At 36.1% G+C, this 20,018-nt stretch overlaps 1 protein-coding gene across 2 annotated transcripts in view; it reads right to left on the bottom strand.

The window, feature by feature from the left end:
• The window catches only part of ITGA4 (integrin subunit alpha 4), a 253,762-nt gene that overhangs the window by 112,684 nt on the left and 121,060 nt on the right, over window positions 1-20,018 (bottom strand). The window contains exons 4-5 of one of the 2 annotated variants that reach the window (XM_085000022.1): window positions 18,679-18,864; window positions 7,078-7,159 (exon numbers count right to left, since the gene is read on the bottom strand). The gene's annotated coding sequence lies outside the window, so the exon portion shown is untranslated. The remainder of the gene's footprint in view (window positions 1-7,077; window positions 7,160-18,678; window positions 18,865-20,018) is intronic. The other variant, XM_085000021.1, reaches the window with a different exon arrangement.

The raw sequence follows: 20,018 nt of genomic DNA, 5'->3' as shown, positions 1-20,018 counted from the left end.
TATAATTTTTTTTCAAAAAATCTTTTCTTTTTATTAGCTTTAAGTATATTTAGCTCCTTAGTAGGATCTCTCTGGAACACACACTCAAAAGCCAATAACGTGTATCAGGCCTATGACAATGGGCCTTAACATTTTTCCCTTTGAAATCATAACAGCTTATTACATAATAATGGTAATACAGATTCACATCTTTTAATTTACAGAAATATGAACAATTCATATATATATGGCACTGTGTATTTGTATTTGTGGGTATTTATGTTTCAATTTAGCTCTAGCTCTAGATTTTATATACAAACACACACACACACACACACTTTCCTGATCTTGGTATAAGAAGGTGACACTACCACATTCGTCAAAAAGTTGTGGTGGATCATTTTAAACTGGAAGCATCCTCTTACCCAGTTTCTTCTGAGACCAAAAGGTAACTTGTGTGATAAAATAAAGATACATTGGGATTTCTGCCTGGAAATAAAGATACAATGTATCTTGATGACAAGGAAAGAGATATGTTCAACCGAATGAACATGAATTTGGTCTCATCAATTTCAAGATATAAATCAAATGTGATAACCATTCGGTCTTTCATGAAACATTTATTGAAGGTCCGTACTTTATTAATCCCTGAAGATAAAGTGAGTAAGATATGGGATTTACCCAATATGGATTGGGTTTGTAAGTGATCTAGTTACATTTAATATTTTGTATATTATCTACAGAAATGATATAAATTCATCCCAGAAATTCTTTAAAGTTTTAGTAGTTTTTAGTTATAGATTACACAGTTTCTCATACTTCACTCCTATTTACTTTATGAAAAGTATGTCTTTCTATGTTGTCCTTTATATGACTCATAGCACATATTATTATGATTATTAAGATGATTTTTGGCTGTGCTCATGGCATATGGAAGTTCCCAGGCCGGAAATTGAACCCGCTCCACAGCAGCAACCCAAGCCACAGCAGTGACAGTGCCAGATTCTTAACCTGTTGAGCCACTGGGAAACTCCTATTATGATTATTTGTATTATCCTCAAAGTTTTACAGATTATTTATTGAACTTCATAGCATTTCTTTTGATCCTCAGAAAAAAAGAATATTTGCAATTACCATAAATACTAAAACAAAAATGTAAAAGTTCTCCATGTCTATGTATATTAGCTGAATTTTAGAAGAAAAATGCTGATATTCTAACTATAGGGTTTTGCCTTGATTCTTATTTTTTTTCCTTCTCAAACATTACAGATCACAGATGCTAAAGATGTTACACAACACTGAGTGTTAAGCAACTGAAACTATATTCAAGAATAATTATTGCTTTGTTACATTTTATAACCTGTAACAATCATCTACTCATCAACAGCCTCCTGTAACGACAGATTATCTGACCAGATCTAAGTAAATTAGAGAAGCCAGAATATGATTCATACATTAATGAAAATGATTAAAGCACTGGCATAAATTATAGTTTATTTGTTCAGGGAATATTTGAGATAGGTAAGGACTGCCAATAATCTTATTTATTTTGCTGATTAGTTAAATATCTGATTTTTTTTCTTGTTATAGCCACTGTGCCATATGGAAGTTCCTGGCCTACAGGTCAAATTGGAGCTGCAGCTGTAGGCCTATGCCACAGCCATGGCAAAACTGGATCCAAGCCACATCTGTAACCTATGCTGTAACTTGCAGCAACACTGGACCCTTAAGCCACTGAGCAAGGCCAGGGATCAAACCCACATCCTCACGGACACTTAGCTGGGTTCTTAACCCCACTAAACCACAAGGGGAACCCCTTAAATATCTGATTTTTTAAAGCGGATCACATTGATTCTAAACACCGAAGATTTGGTTATTTATTTATACATTCATTTCAAACATTTTACGAGATCCTCAGAAATTAGGTAATATCCCTACTACTTCAGTGCTACCACTGGGTATACAGTGGTAAATAAAATAGAGTCCAGAGGCTCATGCAGCTTCTACTCTGAAGCTGTATTACTCAACCCTGGATGCTTGTTAGAAGTACAGAAGTCTGGGCCCTAGTTTAGGAACTAGGAAACTACATTTTAAAGAAATCATCCCAGGGGATTTTGAAGCACATTCTCAAATCTCATTTTGGTGACTAGTCTTTTTGGATAGATGTTTTGAAATGTTTATCACATCATCACTCTTCTACTTAAAGCCATCTAAAATCTGCCTGTCCTGTTTAAAAACTTCCAACTCCTTAGCATAGCTCATTGCTTCCTTTTTAACCTCCTTCAGACACGATGTTCTTAATTGGTGAAGCTGTGATGTTACTGGTTTGCTCTGCTCCTGAAAACCAGCAACCTCCTACTGTGCTCAGGGCCTTTGCCCTCGCTCTTCCTTCTGCTTGGCATCTACTACTTCCTCCACATTTTCTCAAAATCCAGGCCTTGACGCAAACACTACCTCCTTGTTGGCTTTTCTAGTCCACTCTTACTCTGGGATTCTCAATCAAATGCTTCCCATAATTGTCTGACGATAGGGGTAACCCTGACTATAGGTTAGGGGTTAAACAAGAATTACAAAACCAAGTTGTCCACTTCTCTGAAGAGTCCTGTGTAGATAACCTAGCACTTCACTTTAAAATGTCGGAGTATTTTTTACCTCTTGTTTTTGAACTCAGCTAAAACTTAGGTAAAAATTCCCAGTTTAAGGTCTTATAACTCTAATTAGTGCACTGCAGAAAATTAAAGTGATGTGATAGAATCAGTGGACTTCAGAGAGGATGGTTCAAGAAGGCTGCTATGGACAGAAAAGCATAAGCTATGAAAAGATCAGGGAAGAGATAGCATTGTGAACAGAGAAAAGAGCTAGTGAGGAGAGTCTGAAGACATGAAAAAGTGACTTGTGAAGGGCCACAGAGCAGAAAGCAGGCCTGTATGGGTGAAGTTTGTGAATGAGGGAGAGAGATGAAGTCAGAAAAGGGGGTGGGGGGCATGATATTTGCTCTTTGTAAACCAGAGGAGGAAGTTTTTTTTTTAGTTGATAGCTTGGAGGAGAAAGAAAAAGAGAATCAAAGCTAACTCCTCAATATCACCAAGTTCAGGCTCATTATTATTAAAACAAAAGAAAAGTAGAAAAGCAGGGTCCTGCCCTTTTATGAGAAGAAGTCATATAGCTTGACATGAGGTAGAAGACTTCAGTTCTTGCCAGTAAACTTTTGCATAACATATGGCTACTGGATTATCAGGTTCAAATGTTCCCTTTCTGAAAATTAAAATTTTATTCAGTCACTTAAAGTGTTTAAATTTATGTCACTTCCTGGGCTCCTTCCTTTGCCACCATAACAGCTGTTCTGGTTAAGAGTCTGACTTATTATGTGCTTGAATTTCAGCCTTGATGGGGACGGTAAGGAATTCCACAGAGTCCTCTGTGCATTAAAACGACCTAAAATTGTGTAATAGTCAAGCAAAAAAAACTCAAAGGGGAAAATAAAAATTTTCTTTCTAGACTCTTAAGAGTTGGGAGGTCAGATAAGGGCTGTGAGCATTTCTGGAGGAGCCTGGCTCTCTCCAAATCTGCACCTCATGACAGGAAGAGAATTACAAATGTCTATCTCTATTCAGTAAAGTCAGCTGGAGGCAAGGTTATGGAGGAAAGCCATGGAGATAAGGGAACTGAATTCAAGAGTTCCCACTGTGGCTCAGCAGTAATGAACCCGACTAGTATCCATGAAGACATGGCTTCGATTCCTGGCCTTGCTGAGTGTGTTAAGATTCTGGCACTACGATGAGCAGTAATGTAGGTCACAGATGTGGCTCGGACCTAGTGTTGCTATGGCTGTGGTGTAGGCTGGCAGCTGCAGCTCCAATTTGACCCCTGGCCTGGTAACTTCTATATGCTGCAGGTGCAGGCTTAAAGAGAAAAAAAAAAAAAAAAAAAAAAAAAAAAAGGAATTGAACTCCATTTGCACAAAGAAATGAAAACATGATGAGTAAAGAGGAAGTCATAAGATTTCATGAGTTCAAGAGAGAATCTTTATTTTCCTCTAGTTTGTCAGAATGTGACCAAATGGGGAACCTGGGTAGTTCATGGGACCTAGAGAAGAGATGGAAAGCAGAAATATTAGATGCTGAAACACTCTTTTGGGGCATGGTGGTTAAGAGCATGGGCTCTAGAGCTAAACTGCCTGGGTTAAGCCTGGTTTCTCTCTGAAAAGTTGTGCAAACAACAAATCATTTATCCCTGTGTACCTCAATGTCTTACCCTGTGAATGGGAAGAATAATGCTCCAAATTTTCTAGTATTATAAGCATTCAATGAGTGCATATATGGAGCATTTAGCAAATTGTCTGCACTGAATAAGCAAGATTAAACACATTTATCAGGGACCCTTGAGAACACACGAAGTGGCTTCCCAAGGACGCTTGCAAAAATGAGACTGGTGGACAGGATCCAGTTCTGTTTTCTTTGACAGTTATCTGTACAGGTGATCTATACAAGTGGTCTGTATAAGTGATCTATTTAGAACTAGCATTTCTGAGATGGAATTCAATCAGAGACAAGGCTCACATGTGGTAGTGGATGATAAAATGAAAGGCTCATACAGGATTATGTTAACCTAGGAAGACAGGGATAGGTGGAAAAGAGAGGGACTTGTAAGACAAGACGGTCTTGGATAGATAGGTGAAATCAGTCAGGAGAGCAGCCACAAGGCTGAAAGAAATAAGAGTCAAACGGACAGGTTCAGCATGAGTATAAGACAAAAAGTATGAAATCATTCAAAACCCAGGAGTTCCCGTCATGGCGCAGCGAAAACAAATCTGACTAGGAACCATGAGGTTTCAGGTTCGATCTCTGGTCTTGCTCAGTGTGTTAAGGATCCAGTGTTGCTGTGAGCTGTGGTGTAGGTTGCAAAAGCTGCTCGAATTCCAAGTTGCTATGGCTCTGGCGTAGCCCAGCAGCTGTAGCTCTGATTGCACCCCTAGCCTGGGAACCTCCATATGCCACATGTGCAGCCCTAAAAAGCGAAATTATTCAAAATCCAGATGATAAGGCAGTAACTATGTTAAATAGATAAGTAGGTAGATAGCTAGATAAAAGATCTAATTCTTTTGAGAGCTACTGGTAAGTGAAATGGATCAGTTTTGGTTACAGATGTAAATATGGGAGGAAAAGAGAAATGCTATTTTGAAACTGACAGATTGCTTCACTTCAAAAAGATGAAATGTGTTAGTGTCACCCACTGAGACAGAAGCCAAACCCTGGGGAAGTCAGTTCTATCTGTTCTCAAAAAACTGATTGAGATCTGAAGGGTTAATGTGGAAAAGGGTGTTATTAGTGACAGGAGGCTTTGGTATTCTTCTTAAGACCTAAGGCACAGACCAAACATGCTGCTCCAAGCATAAGGTTGAGATGGTAAATTTGAAAGAAATGGCAAAGTTTTGTCTGCCACATCTTTGTGTAGTCAGTATAAACTGATTCAAGTGAAAAATCCTGGCTGATCAATTTTCACAGCTGCTTTGCCATGGGGAGCAGCTGCTGCTGGTGCCAAGTGAAATACTCACATGGGATGCCAACAGACAGAGAGTAATTCAGGGCAGGGCACACATGTTAGACTCAGGAGGCAGATCATGGTAAGCACAGTGTGAAATGGTATTTCAGGTTTCTGAACTGATATATTTCTAACTTATTTTTTAATTGATACATAATCAACATATATTAGCTTTGGGTACATAATGTAATGATTCAATATTTGTATATGATGCACTAAGTCTAGTTAACATTGTCACTGTATAGAGCTACAGAATTTTTTTCCGGAATTTTACTTAAAATATCCTGACCCAGGTTAAGAAGACAGAACACTGTAAATCAGTGACAATGGAAAAAAATTAAAATCATTATATAAAAAAAGATGACTTTCCACAAAAAGTCAGTGTCATTACCAAAAATATTACCAAAAATAGCAAAAGATTACAAAACTCAGTTGTATTTCAAAGACATCGACTTACTGACCTCCTATAGGAATTTTTCATAAGAAGACTTACAGATAACTGGAGAATTACTGTTCATTTTAATTAAATGAGTGCATAGATGTTTTCTTTCAGCAAGCACAACATCTAAATTCATTAAACAATGGGAGAGAATGTTATTTTCTCAAAAAGTTCCAGAATGTAAGTTTAGTTACTAGAGAGAGGAGACTGCAGAGAGGATTGTTAAAGATGCACAAAATATTTTAGCAAGGCTTTGATCAAAACAAATACTATAAATCAGAACTGTCACAGTTCAGATATTTTTTCTTACTATTATTCACTATACTACTCTTTTATACCAACTTTTGCTAATGTTTTATTGATGCTAGCATTTTATAATATCTACCAGTGTATTTTTTATCTTTTTTCCCCAACACTCCCATGTATACAATGTGGGTGTTCTCTTCCATTCTGGAGATGTGTTTCTCAAATTCTTCACTTTGGTCCATTGAAGGACCAGCTTTTTTGATGTCTTGTTTTTGTTCTCAATCTATTCTACCACATAACAACAGAAATGAATTGCTAGAAAAATGAAATTAACTAACAAAAGTGTACAGACATAAGTCACATTTTTATTATTAAATTCAATCGTTACATTGTTCTGTCAAGTTTCTATAAATGTTTTTAAATGTTGACTGTAAATGTTTCCATTTATCACATTATAGACTAATATTCTCAGATTGGGACTGGTCCATGGCTCACCATTTCAATAGCACTAATTTAGAGGGTTCAGATTAACCGAAACTATCACATTCACCCCAAAGTATGGAGAAATACTGAGTTACAGGAATCCTACTCTATGTAGCAGTTATAGAAATAAACAATCGCTTTTATTTATACAGCATGCTTTTACTTCCCAAAGTGTTTGCATGCTCACACTCTCATTTATCTTTAGACTTGATTATGAGGCAAGTAGATGAAAGTTCATTATTTTATTAGGGAGAGGCCAAAATATCTTCATCGTGGAAAAGCATTTATTTAAGTGTACATGTTTTAGCCTATTATTTTCTAGTGCTACAGTGTAAGAGTCTGGATGGAACACACCCTATGCAAATCATACAGTGAACTGAGTCACTTACCTTTTCATTCAATTCAGGAAACATTTACTGAGTGCTCATGTGTGTGTGCCATGCACCATGCTTGGCCTCATAGGTGAGTAACCTGAGATGTGAAAAAGATGTTTCTTACATTCCAAAAGAAACAGGCAATCAGTAAGTTTGGGGCAAGGCATACTGGGACAGAAGTATTATATGAGTATAAACCAAGTGCTATAAGAGTTGAGAGGTAGGAGAGTTAGTTTTGACTGGAGAGAGTAGCCCTGGGTTTGCTCTTGATGTAGAGTAGTTGTTGGAATCGCTGAAATGGATTCTTGATGAGGACGTAGTATTACATGAGCAAAGTCACAGAAGTATGAGAAAACAAGGAGAATCTAGAAACATGTTCATTCAAGCTCAGACTTTGGGTATGTGAGGATGACTTCTGGGGAATAAAGCTAGGGAAGAAGATGAGTGCTAAATGGTGGAAAAGTGAGCCAGGAAATTGAGGAATCTAGGTTTTTTTCCCTTCCCACAGATAGGAGAGTATTGCTCAGTGGAGCTTCCGCTCTCGGCTGGCCCTACTCACCTTGACTTAAGACTTAATAACAGTCCCCCAAGGCAATTGTGACCATACAAAGGCTAGCAAAAGATAGATATTGCAGAAGATATGATAAGGAAACAAAAAAAAGAGAATAACATCACACAATACCCAATAAAACTTGACAAAAATCCCGATTAAACATTTATGTTCTTCTCAATGACTCACCAAATTTCTTACTGACTACCAAGACAACTTATCTCTCTCTTAACTTCCCCTTCTCTCTTTTAGACCAATTAGAAATCTTTTTATGTAATCTTATATTTTCATATTCCTCATTCCATTCAGTAAATGAAGGACTCTCATTAATATCACCTCTCTTAAATCTATAGAAGAAAAGTATAAATTACATACAGATCTCTTTATTTTTCTCTAATTTGAATGGAGACACAGATACTTATGAGGTGATGGTTGGCACTGAAATAGTTGTGTGGTGTGAGGGATGGGGACCAGTTGCAAGCAGAGGAAGCTGCTTGAGAGTGAAGAAACAAAGAGAGAACCAAGGATGACAGAGAAGACAAGATGCTTGAGAGAGAGAGAGAGAGAGAAAGAATAACCCCTGAGCATGACCTTGAGATCCACTTTTAGCTCCATATCTACTTGGATTCTTTCTTAGGCACATGCACAATGGTCCTTTATAGCTTTACAATACATCTCCTTTTTTTAAATTTAGCTTGATGAGTTTTTGATTATGAAGATGCAGCACACTTCCTATCTGGGTAAGGGAAGAGAAAAATAATTGCATCAATCACCTTAAAAAAATGCCCAAGTCACACGTACTATAACAGAGACCAGGTATTAAATGTCTCTAGAACAACCTAGGGTGAGCCTACTCTCCTTTGTCTTGATGAAGCAGAGGCTGGGCATATACAGTTTAAAGCTGCAAATTTTGGAAGTTGTACTTCCTCATATAAGGAAACTGATGAAAGAAGAGGAAATAATGGCATAGGCATGGTGGATGTATGTATTGCTTTGCAACTCCCCGTAATTCCTCCATCTTATGAAACACAATGGTGAGGAAAATCTAATTTAAAGTGTAATAGTTGTAGTAATTTGGATACAAATTTAGAATTAAAGTAAAAGTCATTATTTTCTTCTTAAATGAAGTAAAAATGTAAACATGACAAGTATATGATAAAATCACAGAATCCTGACCCTGCGAATGATCACAGGCTTTTTGGGCTGAAATATGGGACATGCTCTGTTACTCATGTAGAGATTCTCACTATCAGCCACACTGTACCATCATCTGTACTATCACCTTTGGTCATGAAGGACGCCAATAAATACAACACCCTCAGGAAAGCATAATCAGGGTTCATGGACGTACCATCAAAAGAAGAGATAAAGTCACCAGCATGGGACAGAATAGCTTCTAGGTTTCAGAACATTGAGTTTTATGATTTAAAAAAAAAAAAAAAGGGCTGGTAGCTAATAAAATTCAGTGATTATGACATGATTTCCCCAATGATACTTAAGGTAATACTAAGGTTACCCAAACCAAGTATTTTGATCAATTCATAAAGATCAGAATACATTTCTAGATTTCCCAGCTGTAAGAGTTCAAAAATATAACTATTACACTCAGCTGAACAGAACAGTAAAGCAAAAACACTTATTGCTGGTGACATTCCAGGGAACAGTTACAATTGCTTTATGGCCTTTGGTAATGAGAGTGGACAGCAGTGTAACAATACATAATAAGGTGAGTTTAGTTTTATGTCCTGAGAACAATCTGCTTTACCCTCACGGTTCAATTCTTTAAACTGTTTCTATTTTAAGTAATTACAAAAGATAGCAGGCAAGTGACAGTTATAACCACTGTAGCAAATGGACTATGCTGTAGTGTTGTGCTCTACCCAAGAGCACTATTATCTTAGACTTCTAGGGAATTTAGTGTAAGTGAAGATGTCACATGAAACAAATGCCTCTTGACTTACACCAGACTTATGAGACCCTCCTTCAAGCAAGACCAGCTCAAGAGTGTGGCTAGTGGCGTTTTCCAAAGGGCAGTGTGTGTAACACTGGTGATGCCTGAGTTACTATTAGGAGATATAAGAAAAATTATATTTTTCTTTGGAGATTTAGTACATTAAAATTATAAAGACCACATCAAATCTATGATTTTCTGGATACTGTTGCTTAAGATGGGCTTAAAATGTTCAAATAAAAAAATATATAGATAATAGTATAAGCGGTATGTAGGGGAAAAGGTAAAAACTTTTGATGTTGGCATGTAAATGACTATGTTGTGAGCCACTTGGGAAGTCCAACATGTAAATGACTGTGGTAGGTGGTCTTCAAGATGGCTCCATGGGCCTCAACTCCTGGTCCTCGTGCCCTTGTATAATATACACACACACACACACACACACACACACACACACACACACACACACACACTATAGGGAAGATATATAACCAATAAGCTCATGTAACTAACAGGCCATTGTGGAAACTAAGGAGTGTGACTTCCAAGACGAGCATGAAAATCATTAAGGCTTGACTTTTTGACCTTTGATTATTCATTCTGAGAGGAGTCAGTTGCCACACCCTGAAAAGCAGCCCTGTGGAGGGTTCCCTGTGCTGAATAACCAAGAGGCCTCCTGCTAACAGTCAGTAAGGAAGCAAGTCCCCTTGCCTACAGTCATGTAAAAATGCTAACATCTTGACTTCCACCTCATAAGGCATCCAGGGCTAGAACCACCTCATCTAAACCACTCCTGAATTGCTGACCCACAGAAACTGTGTGAGATAACACAAGCTTATTGTTGATCCAAGATGGTAAATTTGGGGGCACTTTGCTATGCAATATTCGATGACTAATAATTGATAAATAATACCAAGCCATCCCTGATAGGGAATCCCATTTACTGTTGTTCAGATGGAGTTTTATTTTCTCTCCTCTTGTCAGAAGCTTCTGTTACATAGAGCTGAACTGAGATCCAACAAAAAGTGTACCTCTTGCTTCCTCTTTTTGCTAAGTCTGCATATGGTACCTCCTATTTGTCAAAGCAAGCATTTACTATCATCGCTCCTGACCGTGAGAGGGTTATTGGCTTTTAACAAAAGCAGCCTCTGTAGCCAAGAGAAATTTAGTTCCTTCCAACAGCAGGTTGATTTGAGAAGATGTGGTCTGAAGTTCTACATCCCCTCTGTTAACTGACCTACTCTTTCTCTTGTCCTGCTTCTGTTTCTACAAGTGTCTCTAAGCAGCTGCCATCTCTCAGCTCTACCTTCATGGAGTTTTATTTTCTGGTTTTCCTGGGCCCCTAACTGGGTCCATGAGAAACTTAGATTTATTGTTACAGTTGTTATTTCATGCTTTTCCCCTAACAATTTCAAAAATGCAATTTAGGTATTTTTCTTGTTAATTAGCTTTTTCCTTATGTCAGCAGAAGCAGGTTGCTTTAAAAAGTTCCTTGAAATATTAACCCAGCTTCTTGCCTTCACTCAGAGGACTTGTTGGGAAGAATCCCTTGATGCTGTTACTCAAATTATGAAGTAAAGAGCTAATGGAAGGAGCAGAGAGATGAGAAGGAGAATTCAGTTTATTTCCCATATTTACTCACATATTCTCACTTTTTTATTTCTCAATTATTTTCTCATCATGAATGAAGTTTCTTATTAGGTCTTGGATATGCATGTTGAAAATTAATTTAGTTTCCACTGTGTTCTGCTATGTCAGCATTTCTGTAATTACACCCCACCATTGGTTGTCTCCCAGATGATTGCTAAAATTATATGTCATGGGATTTAACTATAGACCAGACCACAGTGTTTTTAATCTTCACTAGAATTCCTTCCAAGTAACTAAAGAGCTAATCATCCTAGCTCTCCCTCTCTCTCTCTCTTTTTTTTTTTTGTCTCCAGTTTGGGACTTTTCAAGCACCCTTCTGCAACAGAATAGAAGCTCTATTTTTTCCATTTTCAAGCTGCTTTTGGTTTGTGATTTTGGGGAAAAGGAATAGGGCTTATATTTCTCCATAACACTATCAGAAGAGGATCCATTAAATTGGGAGTTTGGGATGCATACACTACTATAAATAAAACAGGTAAACAACAAGGGCCTACTGTATAGAACAGAGAACTATACTCAATATCTTGGAATAACCTATATTCCTATAACATACACATATGTACATACACACATATATATATATAACAGAATCATTTGATATATACTTAAAACTAACACAATATTATAAATTAACTATACTTCAAGTCAAAAGAAAAGGAAAATAAAAGATCCATGAGCCAGTCTTACTAATAATTTACAGGATGTTCAATGCCCAGCACTTTAATTACCATAATACATTCACTGAATACCTAATTTTATGAATATCTAAATCTTATACTATCACTTCCTAATTCTAGCTCAGGAATCATGTTTTTTAGTACTCACATCATAACTCAGATGAGAGCAAATATTGTTAGAGATGTAAATTAAATTTACCAGGAAATCTAACTTCTAGTTCTGGTTCCAAATTTCTATCCACGACATGTGTGAGTTTCATCCTTTCAGGTGCCAGTCATGCTGTCTATAAGACAGGGCGGGGGTTGGACTACATGAGCAAAGATCACTCCCAGCTCTACAGGCCTAGAGCATCTGTAATAGTGATGGTAGCTCAAGATGCCCCACTTACTGTGGGCACAAGTTCTTCCAGTTGCTTTGTCTTGGTGTTCACACTCACTGGCTGTTTTACAGTCCTCGGTATGCCTATTCCTTTTCTCCGCTCTGTCCTCAGGTTTTTGTTCTTTTTTGTTTTGGATCCCACCCTTTATTTCTCCCTCTAATGTCTCAGCAAAGGAAAGGGAGCAAAATAGAGATTTGCAGTCACTTGATATGAATTACGCTCTTTAAGACGCTTCAGGAAATAGAGGCCTGAAAGAGGCCTCCCAGGAAACGTCACCCAGTTATTTATGTGCATATCGGTCCTTTTGGGAGCATTCTCTTTTTATTTATTTATTTTTGATGTTTATTAGAAATATTTATTTAATTATTCTATTGGAGTATAGTGATGTTACAGTGTTATATTAGTTTCAGGTGTATAGCAAAGTCATTCAGTTATACATATACCTATATTCATTCTTTTTCATAATCTTTCCCCCATGTAAGTTATTACATTGTTCCCTATGCTTTACAGTAGATCCTTGTTAGTTATCTAGTTTTTATGATTTTTATTTTTTCCATTATAGTTGGTTTACAGTATTTTGTCAATTTCTACCATACAGCAAAATGACCCAGTAATGTGCAGATAATTAAATATATATATATTATTTTTCACACATTATCCTCCATCATATTCCATCACAAGTGACTAGATATGGTTCTGAGTGTTCTCTTTTTAATTATTTGGTTGTTTATTGACTTTTGGTCTCCTCCACCAGAATGTACTCTCCCTAAAAACAGCAATCTGTGTGCTGTATTCCCTGCTTCAACCCCGCACCTTGGCCATTGTTAGACAAAACAATAACTGCGGTTGTTTATATCAACTTATATTCTCATGATGCTAAATTAATTAATTGAACCAGAATCCCTTTCAAGGAAATCTGGCTTTTGAGGGAAGAATGCCCCTAAAGACATCAGAACTATTTAGAAATAGCAGCGGTTCAGAAAACACTTAATGTAGTCATATTACATAGTCCACAGTGTGATATGAAGCAGAAAATCGAAAAGAAAGAAAAGATTCCTGGACAGAGGAGCGTCCAGTAAACTTTCTCAAAATAGCTTACAGCTGTGTGGCATGTGGTTTGACTGGATAAACAAACCTAACAAGCATGTTTGGGTTGTAGGATCCTGGCTGTAATTGCACTTTACATCTCTTTCTATGGTCAGACACAAGGTAGACATCTAAGGGGTGCTATTGCTAATGACTGTGTCATCATAGTTATGGAAATTCTTCATTGATTTGAATTCTATAAAATAGGATTTATGGATCTAAGTCTGACTTTGCTTTTTAAGTAGGCACCGTTTCTGACAAGAAATATTAAATGAAAGGGGAGAATATAAATGAAATTTTAAAAAATTAAAATTCATAACTTAAGGATTTATTCTACTTTGTAATTTGGTTTAACAGAAAGAATGAACCTTCAATTTTAGTAAGTAAATTATGTCTGTGTATTTAACTACCATTTTGGAACTGCACTGGCTATTTATTAATTAAAAAGTCCTTTGAGACCATTACACAAGGAGATACAAGTGTAAAAGACTAAAAGGATTGATAAAAGCTCAACTATTTGTATTTCTTTTATATTAACTTAAAATTTAATGATATGACTCACTGAAAAATTATATTCAAAGAATTTTGCTTTTCCATAAAAAGGAAAAGATTTGTTCTGAAGTGCTTAATTTGTAAAATTAAGTGAGATTGTTTTGAGGCTTTCTATTTCCTGATAAGCAAATATGTCACAAATTATGACATTGCTATCAGTACAGTGTCACTATTAGTGTTTCTATTTCTAAAACTAATATTTTAGTTTGGAAATCATTACAAATGGAAGTCTAAGAATATATTTTAATGTTTCTTCTAGTACTTTAAAAAAGTTAAATAAATATTGAATTAAATGGAATTGGCTGTGAACATGCTTTTTTGATAAATGTTGAAAGGAATTTGGAATTTTCAGATCTAAGTTAAAATGCCAGTGACAGGAGTTCCCGTCGTGGCGCAGTGGTTAACGAATCCGACTAGGAACCATGAAGTTGAGGGTTTGGTCCCTGCCCTTGCTCAGTGGGTTAACAATCCCGCGTTGCCATGAGCTCTGGTGTAGGTTGCAGACGCGGCTGGATACAGCGTTGCTGTGGCTCTGGCGTAGGCTGGTGGCTGCAGCTCCGATTCTACCCCTAGCCTGGGAATCTCCATATGCCGCGCGGGAGCGGCCCAAGAAATAGCAAAAAGACAAAAAAAAAAAAAAAGCCAGTGACAGAAAGTAGCGCATTTGATTTCCATATAATAGTTTAAATACAGAAGATAACCTCAGGTTTATGTGTGACAGGAGACATATTTCTTCTATCACAAAAACTCAATTTTTGAATTTTAGAGATTTTTCCATATTCCAGTGCATAAGAACTTAAAAGCAACAGGACAAATAAAAGGGAAAAGTAAGCCATTGTGACACTATATGAACAGAATCACTGTTAATATTTTACTCATGCTGTTTCCTTATTTTTAAAAACATAATAAGATCTTATTGAATGAACATAATTTTATATACTATCTTTGAGGAGAAAACTTATAATTTGTTGTTTCCTAATTATAAAAGTGTATGTTTGTTGCAGTAAATTTTAAACATTAAAAAAAAAAGAAAAAAGAAGAGGGAGTTACCACCGTGTCTCAGTGGGTTAAGGACACAACATATTCTCCATGGGGATGTGGGTTTGATCCCTGGCCTTGCTCAGTGGGTTAAGCATCTGGCATTGCCACAAGCTGTGGAGTAGGTTGCAGATGTGGCTCAGATCCTGTGTTGCTGTGGCTGTGGTGTAGGCCTCAGCTGCAGTTCTAATTCGACCCCTAGCCTGGGACCTTCCATATGCTGTAGGTGCATCCATAAAAAAAAACATAAAAAAAGGAAAAACAGGAACTACTCAGAATCTCATTCCTTAAAGAAGTCTAGCTGGAACCAAATACGTATTGGGATTTAATAATTGATACAGGTGACAATGCATTTTCCTCCCCTCTCTGATATCTACCTGGTCCCTCCCCCACTGGATGAATCCAAGGGAAAGTAAAGATGTGAAGGACTTAAGATGATGCAGTCCATGGTAGTTAGCTTGCTGGAGCATCAATCACCATGGAAAAGAGCAGAGAATGGATCTGGAAGGACCAATGGAGGATAATAAAGTACAAGACTTCCTCCTGTTTTCTTTGGATATTACTGCTTATAAAACTTTTTGTATGTGACTCTCTTTTTACTAAGTAAAAAAGGATTGGTCACCAGATGCAAAATTTTATCACCAAATAATAATGTATAAAATTACATCATTTGTGTCAAGTATGGTGTTTCTTTAACTTTTCTTCAAAATCATCTTATGTTGTTCCACTGATTTTGTACTATTTATAAGAGTTATTGTATTTTAAACTGTTCATCTAACAATAGTGAAAATGGAGTTTATTCTTATTTTAATGTATGATTTTTAATGTAAACCTTTACTTCATTTTGAAGTCTATAGTCTTTTCCACCTGGTATGTTCTTCAGGACTATTTTTATCCTTCACTTTTTCAAACTACATATTTAATTATTTAAAACATACGAGAAAACACAAATATTTAAAAAAATACTCTTTATGAGAAATGCAGAAGTGGAATTACACATTGCTTGCTTATGGGAAAACTTAAGAAACTGGAATAGCCTTGAGATAGAAGTCTGAAGATAGCATCTCCCCATCTATAAACATAAACTCCCAAAATACTCAGCAGGACCAAGGGTTCTTGACTCTCCTTTTTCGCATCCCATGTTCATCTACTAAATCAGGCACAAATTTTGACACTCTAGATTCAGTGTAGATTTAACTTGTCCCCCTAAAGTCACATTGCCTATTTTAATGGCTATGCTAGAAGAATTCGAAATCCCTGGCTATTACAATGATTCACAATTTGCTACCACCATGCTGTATCTGCCTTTCATGATATTACCCGAGTAACTGGTATAACGTTATTTACTGGGATGGAGAAGAATGGGGCAAGAGAAGATCTAAAGAGAAAAAAAAAAAAAAAACATTCAAGGGTTGAGTTCTGAACTGTTGAAACAAAGAGGCCTGTTCAACTTCCTAGGGAGTAACTAGGTTAGGAGTTCAAAGAAGAGGTCTGGACTGGAGCTACGAAAAGGGGGGTTGTCATCATGGAAAGTTCTTATTGCCATGAGCCTGGATAAGGTCACTAGGGAGGAAGTAGAGTTAGAGACTGAGTATTGAACAGCTCTTCATGGGTTACATTAGAGAAAGGGAGGTTTCCAGATATTAAAATGTATTTGTTAGCTGTAATGATTAGAGTATCTTGATACTGAATTACACTAGAGATAAATGATAAAAAGTCCAGAGACTCAAGTATCTGTGGGAGTTAATACACGACAAATATAACATTTCCATATGTAGAAGACGCATGGACTTATATTCAGCAGAACAAAATCAGCATAGAATTCCTTCTTCATCTTCTCTGGATATGAGCATTTAAAAAAATGGGTTGGTATTTTGACTACTTCAATAAACAAAACTAAATAGCTAAAAAATCTGGAAAAATGTTAGCCTCTGTCTTTAATCTATATGGAATTAGAAGTAACTTACAAACAAATATATTAGCACACAAGTAAAAATGTGATTTTTAAATTCTGTGGTAAGAAAGGTATATTTAAGTATGGCATATAAGATAGAAAGTATATTTAAAAGATTATAAATTATTAACAATGCAATAAAGCAGTAAAGGGCACACTAGGAAAATATTTTCAACAAAACTGACAAAGAGTTCTTTTCTTAATATATGGAGATGTTTTATAAATCACTATTAAACAAATGAGTACATCTACAAAAACATAATTATGTCAAACAGCAAAAAATCACAAAAAATATAAATGGTAAATAACTTGCAAACAAAATTTAGAATATTTAATCATAAAAACAAGCTGACATTTTGATAGAATGATAGAATGCTATTTTTCATATGATGGATAGGCACAGACATTACTCAAAATATCTATCAGAAGTCTTAATACTGGCTGGGGCATACAGTGTTTTCCAAAGAGAGCAGTATCAATATATAAGCTATGTCACGTTTTTCTTACAAATGCAACATCAACATTCCTTCATTGAGCAATGGGGTCTATGTGCTCTCCTCTTGAACCTGGGTGACTTTTGCAACTGCTGCAACTAACAGAATGTGGCAACAGTGATATTGTATGACTTCTAAGTCTAGGTCATAAAATGCAATATGGTTTTACCTAGCTCTTTCTTTTTCTCTAGATGCCTTCTCTTGAAACCCAGCAACCATCACATGAAGAAGGAAGGCACTTAGCCAGTGCCTAGCATCAACCACCAGACAACTGGAAATACGAGTGAATAACTAAACCTTCGTATGACTGCAGCCCCTAGACTTCTGATCTTCTAGCTGAGATCCAGATATTATAGAGTATGGGCAAGCCATCCCTAGTGTGTCTGAATTTCTTACCAACAGAAACCATAGGAGATAATAAATGACTATTGTTTTTCAAGCCACTAAGTTGCATGCAGGGTGATTTTTAAAATGCAGTGACTAATATACTGGCTTTCAGTATCATATGTCCAAACTTTGAATACAGGGCATATCTACTGATCTACTGACTAATTTATCTTAAGGAAGTACTCAGACAAGTGCATATCTACTGATCTACTGACTAATTTATCTTAAGGAAGTACTCAGACAAGTGCACAAGTATTTATGTACTGGGAAATTGATTATAGTTTCCAATTTTTCACTCTTAGAAGCAAGATGTCAAAAAATTCAGAATTGTTTAAAAAATTATAATATATTCATATAATGGAATACTATTCAACCATTCAAAGTATGTAGTAAATCTGTATCTGATATGAGTTCAATTGATGTTATTAGGTAAAAAAATCAGATTTCAAAATATTTTACATATAGAATCCCATTCTCTCTCTTTTTTTTTTTTTTGTCTCTTTTGTCTTTTTAGGGCTGCACCCAGGACATATGGAGGTTCCCAGGCTAGGGGTCAAATCAGAGTTGTAGTTGCTGGTTTATACCACAGCCACAGCCACGAGAGATCCAAGCTGCATCTATTACTTACACCACAGCTTACGGCAATGCCAGATCCTTAACCTGCTGAGAGAGGACAGGAATGGAACCTGTATCCTCATGGTTACTAGTGGAGTTCATTAACCCCTGAGCCATGACAGAAACTCCTAGAATCCCATTCTTTTAGTAATTTTTTCTCTTTAAGCATGAGTAGTGTTGAAAATTATGCATCAAAATTATAATGGCAGGTATTCTTTATCATCAAATAAAACAAGCTATTTCTATTTTAGAAATTATAAAGAAAAAATTCAAAGTACTTACGACATTATCTCCATAAATGCTCATAGGTGCCTTGAGATAGGCATTATTAGTACTTTTGTTTCTAGAGAGATGAGCTGCACACATATTTCGAAAAATTGCAAAATGCTGCCCTTGTCCTTCTACTCCTCCTCCATCTCCTTTCCCACTCCTGATCAAACTGGCAAGTACTCTTCTCACTCTTAATGTCTAAAGAGATGGGGAAAGTAATTTACTTGAATGAATGTCACAAATACTTCCCTGAAAATAAATGTCACTATTTTATTACACAGTGAAAAGACCCTGGATAATATCATTATGCATATTTTTATAAATGAGAAAAATGTCTCAGCAACTCTAACTGGCTTGTCCTTTATCAGTCAGACATTATTTGAAAAGAAATTAAATATGCCAACTCCAAAATTTAAGATTTTCACACCATGCTAGGAATCACTACAAAATGTTTCAAATTTCTACTGTACTATATTAGGCATTATATAAAGAGAACTATATGGTCATACTGCCCTACACATTAGAGTCCATGTAAATTAACACTACTTTATTTAAACAGACAAATGAAGAAAAAAAATATATTACACACTGAATTTCATAAATAGATTATGATTGAAATGATATAGTAAAAAAATGAAGCTAAAAGTTAAAACTGTTCATTTTAAATCTTTTAATTATGAACCAAGAGAGTTAATTTATTTATAGGACTATATCTGTACTGTTGAATACATTCTACCTAACTTCCACAGTTTAAAAAATTTACCAGATAGGGCTTATTTCAAACAATAATATAGGACTTGTCCAAGGCATAATCATAAATTCAGTAAAATTTGTCTTCACACTCATTCATATTCCCTTTATCCTTCAGATTTCATTATCTAGACATATGGCTATGTGTCTATCTTCCCCACAGGAAATTCTGTCATTAAACTACTGTTAGTTAAAGTGCACTGTCTGGCAATTATATATCATTGGCCCAGAAGTAATAAAAATTTTTGACAATTACAGTTTTAAATTACTCTGTCTCATACAGTTTGATTTTTATCATGTTGCTTCAGGATACAGCATGTAAATAAGCCACTGAGATTTTTCATAGTATATCCTGGTAATATTTTGCAAAACATTTTCTACCTTTAACATAACTTACAGAGAAGTATGCCATTGATTAGGGAAATGTCAAAAAAGTTATCAGCTATAGCTCACATTCTATGTTGAGGAGGAAGCTGAAGCTCAGGATATTACCCAAGGAGCAAAAACTAAAGAAAGCATATTAGAGCCAGAGTTAAAAATCCAGTTTTCTATATCTTAGTCTACTTCTTTCCCTCCATGGCTCCATTTCTACTCTGTGGCAA

The sequence above is a fragment of the Sus scrofa genome, chromosome 15 (genome assembly GCF_054392235.1).
Source record: "Sus scrofa isolate SSC_HxYL_T2T_F1_AM1 chromosome 15, Sscrofa_HxYL_maternal_Yorkshire_Landrace_v2.0, whole genome shotgun sequence".
Lineage (NCBI taxonomy): Eukaryota > Metazoa > Chordata > Mammalia > Artiodactyla > Suidae > Sus > Sus scrofa.
Note: the sequence above shows the minus strand (reverse complement) of the source record. Positions and strands in the feature narration are given on the sequence as shown.